This window comes from Hypanus sabinus, chromosome 2, assembly GCF_030144855.1.
Source record: "Hypanus sabinus isolate sHypSab1 chromosome 2, sHypSab1.hap1, whole genome shotgun sequence".
In the NCBI taxonomy this organism is placed as follows: Eukaryota; Metazoa; Chordata; class Chondrichthyes; order Myliobatiformes; family Dasyatidae; genus Hypanus; species Hypanus sabinus.
Window position 1 is genome coordinate 126,248,338 of NC_082707.1, and position 14,306 is coordinate 126,262,643.

Here is a 14,306-nt window from a genome sequence, read left to right on the forward strand (position 1 = left end):
TCTCACTGCAATAACATTGGTTCTTTGCATCATTCGCTGCGGGTCAAGTTTTGGGCAAGTACTCTGAACACAGAGAACTCACAAATTCCCGGCATTGCTTAGCTTAAGCAAACAGAATGAGTTTTGACAACTGAATAGCACAAAGCGACAAGCTGATCAGACACCCAACTCAAGAAATGCAAGTGATCTATGAGGAATTGTATTCATGCAGAAATGAAACATCCACTGGCCAGAGGGAAAACTGTTTTCCAATATGAATATTTGCATTCTGAAAGGTAACGTTATCACCTGTATATGGGATGCAGCCTTAATTGTTGTCATCTAACATAATTACACATTTGTTAGAATATTATTTGTTTTCAAACATCTGTCAACAATGGACATAATTTCCACAAGCCGGATATCAGCCAACTATTGCAAGACAAGTCATAGCCTGTCCATCACTTCTCTCTGCAAAAACAAATCATTCCTTTATGCCCGTTCTCTCCTCTTCTTCATGAAGGAAAGATTGCTTCTGACAGTCTTCACAACGACCTTCTCATTTTGTCCTTTCTTTTCCCATAAGCTCAATTTGAAGAGAAATAGTTCACTGAAACCATAATCTTATATTTGATGCCAATTTTATTTGAACTGCTTAAGTGACAAAAAAGTTAAATTGCTGAACTTTTGAGCGTGTTAATAAATTACAAACAGATTTTGAAATTCAGCTTCCACATGCCATCAAGCAAGTTTATGGATAAAGCTTTTAGTTGATAAACAACTTACTGGCAAGTTCTTAAGTTTCCCAGATAATGTTTATAAGAAAAAAGGGCAGTAATTAAACTATCTTAATCCATCTGTCTAAAAAGAAAGATCTCCTGTCACATCCTGTACCCACAAAATGATATACAAGTCTATTTTAAGAATAAACTGCTCTTGGTGTGAAGAAATTATTTCTGATCTCATTTCTAAATTCAGAATTCACCAGTGAGAGCCAAGGACACTTCTTTCCAATGGCATTGCTTATCTTAAAATAATGCTCCTGGTTTGTCCTCTTAACCCTATTTAGCATTACTGTGCCCTCGAATAATTTTTGAACGATGAAGGAGAATAAAACGAAAGTCACAAGAAAATGTGCATTGAGATCTTGATCCACAGTTTCTGCCTATTTGACCATATGCAGGCCACAATCAAGATTCATAGTGTGATCCATCAAAATAATTTCACCAATAAACGATTGTAGGTTTTTACCAACAAAATAGAGGAGGCATTCTTATGTTTCAGAAAAGCCTTAGCAGCTCATTTACAGAACATCAAAAACTGAACATAAAATCCACTTAAAAAACTTGTTATATAATTACATCATCATTTCAGACTAGCCTCTTAATGAGAAACCCCAACTCAATGTTGGTGGTTGTGAATTATATACATTTCCACCAATTATGTTACATGACCCCCACCCCCCTCCCAGAACTCACTAAAACCCTCATTGTGAGCCAGTCTGGAGCTCGGATGAGCTGCCTGGCTTGGGTACTATGTTCCAAAGATGGAGGAACGGCAGGTGCCTCTGCTCTTCCAGAGGTATGTTGGCACTTATGGTCAAGTTGTGTTGGCAGTGGAATTCTCCAAATGTTGGTGGGCCAGTTTTTAGGTAATGTACCAAAAATACATCCAGGTTTACTCCTCTTACCCATGACGAAAATCCCTGACATATTTAGTTGTTTGCCTGTTCTCCATCTCCCTCTGGTGCTCCCCCCACCCCTCCTTTTTTTCTCCTGAGGCCTCCCGTCCCATGATCCTTTCCCTTCCCCAGGTCTGTATCATTTTCTCCAATCACCTTTCCAGCTCTTAGCTTCATCCCATCCCCTCTGGTCTTCTCTTATCATTACACATTTCCCCCTTCCCCCACTACTTTCAAATCTCTTACTATCTTTCCTTTCGGTTAGTCCTGACGAAGGGTCTCGGCCCGAAACGTCGACAGCGCTTCTCCTATAGATGCTGCCTGGCCTGCTGTGTTCCACCAGTATTTTGTGTGTGTTGTTGTTTGAATTTCCAGCATCTGCAGATTTCCTCATGTTTGCTCTACGAAAATCTTTTCTCCCTTTTCCAAAATGCAGAACAGGCCATTGTAAGGGGGCCTAAGGGGATGTTGGCGTGCGTCACGGCGGACAAAAGCAAACGAGGTGAAATGTAGCTCAGTATGAACCCAAGAGTGCTGTATCCCATGAGGCGAGGTAGGATTAAGTGAAAAGGAATTGAATTTATTGAGGAGGAAAGGACACTGTAGAGAGGCTGACCAGGTGGTCATGGCATCAGGAATGAAATCACCTGGTACTTGTAATGGCTGCCCGTATACCAAATCTGCCACAGACAACTGCAGGTCCTATTTTCCAGCTGTTCTGAGCTGCAGCAGGACCCATGAGAGATGATCATGCCAACGTTCATCAGTGAAGGAAGCCCTCAGAGAAATCTTTAAGAAATAGTGAAACCACATGTATGGGCCTTTGGACTGCATGTGATATGCCATGGCATGATTCAGCTTACCTCTAAGGTTCTGGGCCATCGCAACCCAGATGTTTAATATGAATTGGGGACCATGGTCAAGGGAAATACCAAATGGAGTGCCAAACCGAGCAACGCAGTTGCTAATGAGTGCCAGAGCCATGTCTGTGGCCATCAGTGATATTAAGGGGATGAGATCTGGCCACTTCGTGGTACAGTACACCAGGAGGTAAGAAGGTGCATGAAACTGTGGGTCGGGGGTGGGGTGGGGAATAGGACAAGCAAGTCCACATTGACAGGGTCAAACCATCACTCTGGGACTTCAAAAGGTGCCAATAGCGCCTGATCATGACGGTTAATCTTTGCCCACTGGGAATCCACGCAGGCCGCTGTCCAATCACACATATCCTTTCGTAGGCTGTGCCACAGAAACTTCAGTGCAACCAGTTTCTCTGAGGTCTTCCAGCCATGTATGGAGTCAAAAACAGTCTGCCTCCAGTTTGCGGGCACAGTGGGGCAAGGGCGACTGGTTGAGACAGCACTCAGGATAAACACCACACCTTCCCCAAACTTGCCAACAGCAGGCCAGTGACTGCTGTTCTATAAGCCTAGATCCTTTAGGTCAGTAGCCTGGTCAGCTGCCATGCTGGCATAGTCAACCCTTAAGCGTACAGCCTCAACGGCTGGCCGTGAGAGGCAATCGTCCACGGCATTATTTTCCACTTGATGTGTTGTGAGCTCAGATATGTAGGCCAGCTGGCATTGCTGCCGTGCAGACCAAGGGTCTGATATTTCGGCCATCTCATGTATGAGGGGTTTGTGGTCAATGGACACTATAAAATGGTAACTCTCTAGAAGAAAACAAAAATGGTAGGCAGACAGATGGAGACCGTGAAGCTCACGGCTGGTGGCTGAAGAAGGCGAGTGGCAACCACGCGCCTCTGACCAACTGCTCATGCACACCACTCACAGCAAGCAGCAGCTCACAGACTGAAGATGCGATAGAATTTCACCATGCCTAAAAACTCCTGTAGTTTTTTAGCAGTGTGAGGTGACGGGAAATAATAGCGGCTACTTTTGATGGGTGGAGTTTCACACCTTCTGTGGAGATGCGATGGCCATGAAGGTCAATGGTTGACAATTCAAACTGGCATTTAGTAGGGTTAATAATCAACTGATGTTTGCTTAAATGCTTGAAAAGCGTGTGGAGATGGAATACATGTTAGAATTGGGATGCAGTGGCAATAAGTATGTCATCTAGGGAAACAAAAAGGAAATGTAAGTTTTTTAATACAGAGTACATCAGCTATTGCAAAGTCTGTGCTGCATTTTCAGACCAAGCTGCATGAAGAGAAACTCAAAGAGGCCAAATGGGGTTATCACAGCTGTTTTGGGAATGTTCTCCAAGCACACAGGCTTTCCTTATACCACACATAGCAGTTCCTTATTAAATCAACTTCGGAAAATATTAGCTTTCTGGCTAAACATACCGAAAAGTCTTGGATGTGTGGGACCAGGTAATAATTGAAGGACGTGACCTTGCTACATTGCCAGTACTTGCCACATGGGTGGCAACCACCATTGGACTTAGGGACCATACGGAGGGGCAAAGCCAGGGTCTATCTGACCCGTGTGCAATACCAAATCTTTCCATGTTCATAAACCAGCTTTCACGGTTGCCAGCTTTTCTAGGGCCAGTCTACATGCGGGCATGGACTGGAGGGTCAATTGTGGAAATATGGTGCCTGATTACATGATTTGTGACTGCAGTGGAGAATGTGGGCTTTGTGAGGTTTAAGAATTTGCCCAGCAGTCGAGTAAACTCACATGTGGAGGTGCATTTGCTTGACAGAGTCATTGTGGAGAACTTACTGGGGGGAGCAGCACAACAGCTCAAAGTCATTAACATCCATGAGCCAGCAGTTTTTAAGATTGCCCAACAAACTTTGCTCACACAGGAAACCTGCATCGAGCAGAGGTCTAGCCACTTTAGCCTGGATGAAGTCCCATGTGTAACGTCACCCACTGAAGCTGACTCATCGTGTCCTGTAAGTCTGGATCCTGCTGCCATTGGTGGCCTCCAGCAAAGTTTCATCACTCTTTGGCTTCTTATCCATAGACAATGCTGGCAGCACACTCACTTGAACACACATGTCAAGAAGAAGTGTTGAGCTGAAATGGGGCCTGTAATGAACAGTAGACAACCCTGACTGCTGGAACACACGGTGTTCATAGACCTCTAATGACCCAAAGTGCTGGTACTGTTTAAGTTGCAAGGCAGTTGACACTTCCCAGCGTTCATACCAAAGCGAGTGTGATGGTAAAAACACAAATGCAGTATTGTCTGTTTTACAGCTGCGGGCATCCTTATATTGGGGGCCTTGTTGACTGGGCTTCTTGAGGTAGAGATGGGAGGAGGATTGATGCATTGTTGCCATGCTCACAGTAGACTATCAGCTGCTTTAGCAAGCTCCCTATTGTCCTTACTTGGTGAATTAGTGACGGCTATGTGAACTTGATCATGCATTTTCTGCAAAGAGTTCTTTAAAAAATAAAACAAGGATGACGATTTCCCAGACAAGACAACAGGTGGCCCATTAGCTTTGACAGCCTGGTATTGCTGCAGCTGGGCAAAGAGAGTCCAAATGTTTGTAAAGTTGGGCTTTCGTGATTGCTATTTATCATGTTAAGGTGGATGTTCAATTAGACTAACTATTCTTGCAGCCGTAGAGTTCCTGAGTGAAGTTATCACATAGAAATATTTGGTGTTGTCAGCAGAGATTTCTTGAAGTGCAAATTGGGCTGCTGCTCGTATGAACCAAGCGATGGTATTTGCTCCCAAAACTCTGGCAGTTTCAACACAACTGTATTGGCCAACATGTTCAATAACTCTGGAATCATCCTAGAGCATTGGTGTGACCAGTGTAGGTTTTCACTAAAGCCATAGCAACTCACTAATTGAACACCAAACAACTAATCACAAAGTGCACTAAAAAACCCTTTATGTAATTCTGTCAGCACCTCAGACCAGCTTCTGAAAGTGAAAGTCCAACTCAATGTCAGTGGTTGTGAATTATGTATATTTCCACCAATTACGTTACTAACTGCACTTGGTCTATGTACTCAACAAGGCCAAGTGATGATGAAAGCCAGCCTAAAATTCTTTTGTTAATTGTTTTTCAGCTGTTACTGGAGAAAGGCATCCAGGTAGTCCAGTCTTAATGGTCAACCAACTGAAGGAGAAGAAAAAGGTCATCCATCCACAGTGATCAAGAAGACATACAGGTACAGAGTCAAGCACCATCTTGAGACAGGTACTGAGGTGAACGTAGGTAGTCAGGGCCCTAGAACCAACTACAAAAAAAAATGCTGAAGGTGCTGGAAATCTGAATTAAAATAGATAATGTTGGAAACACAATAGTTCAGTTAATATTTCAGTTACAAACTCCGTTATGATAAAGGGTATTGGACCTGAAACATGACCTCTGTTTTCTCTACCACAGTTGCCGCTCGGAAAGTTGTGTGTTTCCAACATTTTCTCTTTTACAGTAACATGAACAAAATCCAATAATCATACATGATGAAGGTCAGTGATTACATAAAATCCCATCTCCTTATAACAGCACCAATAACCAAACATTGCCTAATGCAACGTAGCTAAACTTCTCAATTCTTAATTAAAGATATGATCAAACATTCCAATGACTTCACACACTTTCCACCATTGTAAACTTTATACTCTCATTTCATGGCCTGCATCTATTCAACCAGGCTGTTTCTCTACTGTACATGCTCTATAACACTTCCCTTTCTGCAGCGGAACATAGTGTAACATGTCACAACAGCAGAAGCAAACTGCGTTCAGTTCTACATGTACCCAACCACCCTTGAGAAGCTTGACATTTTTGGACTGACCATCTTTGTCCATCTATGGGGCAGGGGCCAAGATACCATGGCCATCCCTTAACTATTGTAATTCACCTCATTTCCACCTCAACTCATAGCCCTTCTGATTTTGCAGGTACAAAGGAGCTCTTTCTTGAACTCATTCCACTCCCAGGCATCATTTTTCAGCTTTGTGCCTTCCTGCACATAACGAAAAATTTGCTTCACCAGGCAGCACTGGCAACTCCACCTGAGAAGTGTGGTGAAGAAAATATTTTGTTACTTGGTCTGACTATTGTAGCAACCAACTTAATACCAACTGCATCCTACAGACACTAGCTTAGACAAAGTGAAATGCCAGTTGTTCACGTCCCCAGGACAGAGAGATGCCAAATGCCTGTTTGACGCATCAGTTCTGTCTCAGTAAACACATTTGAATATTTCAGTGAGGAAGCATGTAGCAGAAAGCACAATGAAATAGTTGTTGATTGGCCTTAGGGAAATCAAAGATGACATATCAGGCAACTTTAAAGAGTCTAAATTATACAGGCACCCATGCCACTGCCAGAGCAGGTGACTTTAGACCACAGTTCCCCCATCCTAATAGTCACATGTAAACATGCAAACTCCGTGATTTAAACAAGTATTTCTGTTAGGGAAGTTATTGCAGAACAAACTTTCAATGCTCTCCATTGTTGAAGGTCAAAAGGTCCTCTGCTAGAGCTGACCTAACTTGAAGCAAGGTGGCATGCTGTTGCTGAAGTCTGCCGCTTGTAGCTGAAAGATTTGAGAACGAACAAACTGAAAAACACTAAAGTGCAACTTTTGTGAATGGCGAGAATCCAGGAAAGTACAAGAGGTCCAGGCATGACCTCAGGTAAGCCATCTCATATGTGAAGTGGCAGTTCTGAACAAGACTTGAATTACAGAAGGATGTTCTACAGCTGTGGCAGGGCTTGAATGCCATCGTCTCCTACAACACAAAACCAAATAACAAGGTTTCGCTTCCAGATGAGCTCAATGTCCTATATGCCCGCTTTGACCAACATATCATGACACCTTCATGAACTGCTACAGCCACCAAAGACCCTGTGATCTTAGTTTCTGAGGCTGATGTCAGAACATCCTTCAGGAGGGTGTATCCATGGAAAGCATCCGGCCCAGGCGGGGTACTTGGATGGGTACTGAAAGTCTATGCTGGTCAACTGGTTAGAGTGTTTACAGATACCTTCAACTCTCACCTTGGCAGTCTGAAGTACCAAGCTGCTTGAAGCAGACTTTAATCACATCTATGTCCTGGAAAAACACGGTAATCTGCCTCATTGCCTCATCCAGTAGCACTTACATCCACTCTGGTGAAGTGCTTTGAGAAGATGGTCATGAAGCATATCAACCCCTGTCTGAGGTATGAACTGGATCCACTCCAATTTGCCTACCATCACAACAGGGCAACAACAGGTGCCATTTCATTGGCTCTTCACTCAACCATCAAACATCTGGACAGTGAAGATCAGTGAAGACACATCAAGATGGTCATTGTTGACTACAGCTCAGCATTCAATACTATCATCCCCTCAAAACTAATCACTAAGCTTCAAGGCCTAGGTATTGATATCTCCCTATGCAACTGGATCCTCAATTTCCTCACTTGTTCATCCTTGTCAGTTCAGATTGGCAACAATACCTCCTCCACAAACACCATCAGTATAGATGCACCACAAGGTTCTGTGTTTAGCCCCCTGCTCTACTTATTTCATACCCTGGATTGCATGGCTAAGCACAACTTCAATGCTGTATTTAAGTTTGTCCACAACACTGCTGTTGTTGGCTGAATCAAAGGTTGTAATGAATCAGCATATAGAGGGAAATAGAAAATCTGGATGAATAGTGCCACAAAAATAGCATCTCATTTAATGTCAGCAAAATCAAAACGCTGATTATCGACTGCAGGAGGAAGATGCTGGAGGTCTTTATGCCAGTCCTCATTAGGGGAATGGAGGTGGAGAGAGTCATTAACTTTAAATTCCTCATCATTATCATTTCAAAGAAATTCTACTTCTTACTTTATTAGATGAATGTGTTGACTCAGCATGCCATCTAAAACTTTGACAAACTTCTAAAGAAACACATTAGAGGATATCCTGATTGGTTGTGTATGGAATAAAACCAATGTCCAGAACAGAAAAATCTACAGTAAGTGGTGGATACAGGCCAGTCTATCACAGGAAGAGCACTCCCCACAAATGAGCACATTTACAAGGAGCACGGCCACAAGAAGGCAGTATCAAAAACCTCCACCATCCAGGCCATGAACTCTTCTTGTTGCTACCATCACACAAGAGGTACAAGACCCTTAGGTCCTACCCCACCACATTCAGGAATAGTTATTGAGGAATCTGAGTGGATTCCTCAACCAACAGACTCACTTTAAAGGAATCTACAACTCATGTTCCTGGTATTTTTTTGTCTTCTTTTGCACATTGGTTATTTGTCAGTCTTTGTTTATGTATGGTTTTCATGAATTCTATTGCATATCTTTATTTTCCTGTAAATGCCTGCAAGAAAATGAATTTCAGGGTAGTATGTACTTTGACAATACATTTATTTTGACTTTGTCTTTGAATTTATCATCACTAATCAGACTCAAATCAATTCAAAGGGCCAATATCACCTACTTCTCCTAAGCGTGTTATACTTCACGTGCCAGGGTCTTAAACAACTTGTAATACATTATATTGTAAACAATATTTTTCTATATGTTTGAATGAATTAATTCTAACTGCTTTCAACAATACCTCTGGAAGCAGTTAAATAGACTGACCAGTGGCTTGTTGAAATATTCCTTCTATTGATCAGTTTTGTGCAATTCTCTGCCAATGCAGAGTACCTTGTGTTTCTATTGTTCGACGCAAAATGTTAGAGCTTGTTATTTTTACATGATCTAATTTCAAATGCACCAATAATATTGATTCTAATCTATTTTCTAGTGAAAAAATGTCCTATTTACTTAATGTAATCTTTCTGTTGCTTCAATCTTTCCATCAACCCTGAATTATTTCATTATCCTTATTTGTACTATGACTATTAGAAAACGTACACAATGTTCTGAGTTGCTCATACCTGTGGCTCATTTTTGCTTTGATAACATTTCTGGTGATCCCCATTTTCTTTATTTTCACCAAGTCTTTCCAGTGGAAGGAACAGTGCCATATACTGATCTGCTGCTAACTACATTGTAGTCATGCTATGGACTTAGGCCAGGGGTTCCCAATCACTTTTTCATGCCATGGAGCCATACCATTAACAAAGGAGTCCATGGACCGCAGGTTGGGAACCCCTGACTTAGGCCAACAGTGCTACATGAAATAAACCAATCTTTATTAACTTTTGGTTTTTATAAGGTGAGGGTAAGGGTCAAATAACTTACCAGCTTGTAAGAGAAAGACAGCTTGTTTCTGTTTCTGAAGGTGAACCACCCCAATTTTTATGGTTGCATCATAGAAAACATCCAATTTAGATTACAATTTACAGCTTGGTATATCAACTGCTTTGTCCAAAACAGCAAGAAATTGCAGAAGATTGTGGAAACAGCTCAGTCCAACACAAAAAAACAGCCTCTTTCATGGACTCCATCTGCATTTCTCACTGCCTCAGAAAAGCAGCCAAATTCATCAAAGACCTGACCCATCCGCACATTTCTTCTTCTTTGCTCTTCCTTTAGACAGAAGATACAAAAGCCCCACCCCAGGCTTAAGGACATCTTCTATCCCACTATTGAACAGGCCTCTTCTATGAACTCTGTCTGCACAATCTGCCTGGTCATGGCCCTGGGATTTTATTGTCTAACTGTACTATACTTTCTCTGTAACTGTAACACTATATAATGCAGGATATAATCTGCATCCTGTTATTGCTTTTCCAATGTGTTATGCTAATATAATTATATTTTGAAATGTTTTGTATGGATGGCATGCAAAATAAAGATTTCACTGTATCTCAGTAATATAAACTAATTACCAAGTAAATTGAGAAACCTAACTTAAAGTAAAATAAATTTCCATTATAGAAAGAGAAAGGGTCTATTCTACATCTGTTGACTCACTTACTTCAATGGAGCTAGATTTTTTTTCTGATTCCTCTTTGCTACTTCGACTGTCTTTTGGCGTTATGGGTGACATATTTCTATCCTGTTTAAAGGGTTCTAAAGTTACTCCATTGGTAGGTTCATTGTCCACTTCAAATAGCCCCTTGTGTGTAGATGCGCGGTAAAATCTGGGGATGTTGATGGGGATGTGAAGGATCATTGGATCAGGGCACATGACAGTTAGTGTACACTTGGTGAACACTTGTTTTGGTGCTATATGGCGAGAGATGTCTAACAGTCCAGGAGGGTGTATTTTGCTCACTACTATCTATCCTTTTGTTCAACTGAATTATGTAGGATTGGAGTCAGGTGCAGCCCAGTAGGCAGGGTTGAACATGAGTCAAATGATGGATGCAAGTTAACCATTTAGATTTTAATGACCTATTGCATAGGTGTCAAACTCAAGGCCCGCGGGCCATATCCGGCCCGGCGTACAATTATATCCGGCCCGCGAGGTCATTTTAGATGGATCTATTATTTTAATTATTAATGGCCCGGCGATATGAAGCCTATGATTGTAAGTTAATACCAATCATAAAAATAATGCTTGCTCAGCAGTCTTCTTCATAAGAAACGGAATTTGTGAAGTGAAACACTTTGTAGTTATAGCAGAGACTGAGACACATGAGAACAGGCTGAAAAAACGGAGGCAATGAAAGCTGCGTTCGCACGCGCCCGACTGATCCGGCCCGCATGAAGCTGCATTTTGCCCAATCCTGCCCGTGACCTAAAATGAGTTTGACACCCCTGACCTATTGTTATCTTGCCTATTTCTTATAGTAATATCCTCTAATTAACAAGATTTATTGACGTAAGTTCTTCAGCTTCATTGGCATGTGGGTTTCTAAGTTGTGAGATCAGACTTACTGAAACACAGTCGTTTACATGACTGTGTTCATACACAGTTGTAAATGTAAGTATTATCTTTGTGTGATATTGTATATCGAGTCAAACTGCAGTAACAGCAACAGATTGTGTTTATACTATAAATCATTTCAAGGTGCATCATAGGAATGTTATCAGACAAAAACTAACTATCTCTAAATGAAAAGATGCTAAAAGGCAGTTGTTCAAGTTCAAGTTTAATTATCATTCAACTATACAGGAATATAGCCAAATGAAATAGTGTTCCTCCGGGGCCAAGTTGAAAAATACATTACCAACAGCACACATTGCACTACATGCAACACACAGCACAAATAACACATATGTTTTGAAAGAGAATAAGAAAATATTGAGATTTAGCAAAGGAACTCCAGAATTTAGAAAACTAAATGCAACATCAGCAATTTTTGAAGGGGATTGTCAAGTTTTTGCCTCTTGATTGTAATTGAGAAGTGCAGGTAGCAGGGCGAACACAGGAACGCAAGAAAACAGGAGTAGGATTAGGGTTAGGGTTAGGTGGGCCAGCAAGACGCAAAACCTGCAAACCATCCAATCTAGTCATTGCTGATATATGCTGGGCTTATCTTCTGGCTGTAACAGTTTTTCATAACCCAGAATTCCCCAGCTTTTCAACTATTTATCCAACCACCTTAAATCAATGGAATGATATGCCTTCCAATACCCTTACAGAGAATTCTAGAAATACACTATCTTCTGAGAAGAAGCTTGAATTTTATATGATTGGCATCTTATTTTGTCTTTATGTCCCCTTCTTTGTGACTTTCCCATGAGCAAAAACATCTCAATATCTACCCTTCTCAAGCTCTCTTTTGAACTTACAGTACTATGCAAAAGTCTTAGGCACATATATACAATATATAAGTAGCACCCCTAAGTGTTTTGCACAGTACTGTGCATGTCAACGTGGAGGGAAGCGCAAGTTTGTAAATCCGGTGGGAGCAAAGGATATTTAGAATTGCGAGGGTGGAATGCTGCAGGAAGGGTGTGGCATAGGTGACAGAGGAGTGCCATGGGTAAAAATGGCATGAGTGCAGACACACCCAGCCCTGAGACACCAGGCAAGGTCATTTGATTCCAAACAACTGGTTTATTGATTATTACAGAATGTCTCTCTGGGGCTTCCTGCTCCCTCACCTCCCCCTTCCCCTTTTCCCATTCTCAGTCCACAATAGTGACCCATATCAGAATCAGGCTTATCATCACTCACATATGCCACAAAATTTGTTCTTTTTTTGTAGCAGCAGTCAATGCAACACATAAAATTACTACAGTACTTTGCAAAACTCTTAGGTACCCTAGCTATGTATGTGTGCCTAAGACCTTTGCACAGTACTGTATATGTTTGAAAAGGTTCACTTTCATTATTCTAAACTCCAAGGAATACAGACCAAACTACCTAGACAGTCTTGACAGGGAAACCCTCTCTTTTGATTTATTAGCCTGGTGCTTCCAATCCTATCACATCCTTTTATTAAGTTAAGAGGACCAGAGCAGTGCACAGTAATCTGGATGTACTATTAGAGACACAGATTCATACAGAACCGAAAGAGGCCCTTCAGCCCAACTCATCCATTCTGACTAAGGTGCCAATGTAATATTGGCCTGCATTTGTCTCATATCCCTCTAAATATTTCCTATCTATGTATCAATCCAAATATCTTTCAGACATTATAATTATACCCACCTCTACTATTTTCACTGGCAACTCATTCCATATACCCACCACACTCTTTTTGAATGCTCTGAGGTTTCAAAGGTACATTTAATGTCAGCGAAATGTATGCAATACGCATTGTGAAATGCTTTTTCTTCGCAGCCATCCACAAAAACAGAGGAGTGCCCCCACAGAATGAATGACAGCTAAATGTTAGAACCCCACAGATCTCCAGCTCCCCCCTCCCATGGGTAAGGAGCAGCAAAACAATGATCCCCCCCACCAGCAAAAAAAAACATCGGCACCCACCACCAAGCACTCAAGCGCACAGCAAAGCAACAGCAAAGACACAGACTTACAGCACCCCAAAGGCTACTCGTTCACCCAGCATTCAACATACCACAGGTTCTCTCTCTCTCCCTAATAAGGGAGAAAGAGGTGTCTCCATTTCACAGCGAGAGGGGAGACATAACAAACAACTCACTGATTATGATGTTAGAAGTCCATTGCGCCACTTTTTCCAAGCTCTGTACCCAAAGATCTTGGGTCTCTGGGCAAACAGCCAGAGACCATCCATCTCCCACGACACACAAATCCGCTTTACTTGCCTCTCAAACCCCCTTTAAATCTTTCCCATTTATCTTTGTCCTCTAGTTGTATACCTTACTGATTCTGAGCAAAAGGCTGTAAACATCGATCTTATCCGTGCCCCACATGATTTAAAAAAAACACTCTGTAAGTTCATCCCTCAATCTCCTTGGCTCCATGGAAAAGAATCCCTCCTTATAAGTCAAACTCTCCAGTCCCACCAACATCCTTCTGAATCATTTCTGCATCCTCATTAGCTTAATCACGTGCTTCCTATCATATAGCCCCAGAATTGTTCACAACACTCCATGTGCAGTCTCACCAATGTCCTATATAGTATCAAAATGTTGTCCCAACTCCTATCCTCCTCTAAATCAGTAAATTTTCCTCACATTTATAGAGTCATAGAATCATAGAGAAATGGCCCTCTGGTCCGTGTCGAAACCATTCAAATGGCCTCCTCCCATCAGCCTGCACTGGGACCATATCCCTCGATACCCCTACTATCAATGTACCTATCCAAACTTCTTTTAAACATCGAACTCAAACTTTCATGGACCACTTGTGCTGGCAGCTCATTGCACACTCTCATGACCCTCAGAGTGAAGAAATTTCTCCTCATTTTCCCCTTAAACTTCTCCCCTTTTA

General features: G+C 41.8%; 1 long non-coding RNA gene across 2 annotated transcripts in view; it reads left to right on the forward strand.

The window, feature by feature from the left end:
- LOC132405416 (uncharacterized) overlaps window positions 1–14,306 on the forward strand; it is a 77,589-nt gene that overhangs the window by 24,435 nt on the left and 38,848 nt on the right. For both annotated transcript variants that reach the window (XR_009515862.1, XR_009515863.1), the window contains exon 2: window positions 5,665–5,766. This is a non-coding gene — a long non-coding RNA (uncharacterized LOC132405416). The remainder of the gene's footprint in view (window positions 1–5,664; window positions 5,767–14,306) is intronic.